Raw genomic sequence first — 366 nt, forward strand, 5'->3', positions numbered from 1 at the left:
AATTCGACAACAAAAGGAGATCAAGGGGATGCAAATTGGAAAAGATGAAGTCAAGATAGTGACTTTTTAAGCTTCTTTGCAATATATTTTTTTATTTACTCTAAATCTTTAAGAACAGTTTAAATATCCCATTATAGCTTTAATTCTGTTTCCTACTTATAATTTTGCTGGATCATAAAATGATGTGAATTTAGATTATCCAGCTTTTTACTTAATGTGTTGCTTATGAGTTATATATCCTGTTTTCACTTCATCTACAATTATTAAAACATTATTGGTAAATAAAAACTGTTTATCTATACATATGTGTTATACAATGTGGTTTTTGTGTATGTGAACATGGAGGCTTGGAGACAACCCTGTCTT

The sequence above is a fragment of the Mus caroli genome, chromosome 6 (assembly GCF_900094665.2).
Source record: "Mus caroli chromosome 6, CAROLI_EIJ_v1.1, whole genome shotgun sequence".
Lineage (NCBI taxonomy): Eukaryota > Metazoa > Chordata > Mammalia > Rodentia > Muridae > Mus > Mus caroli.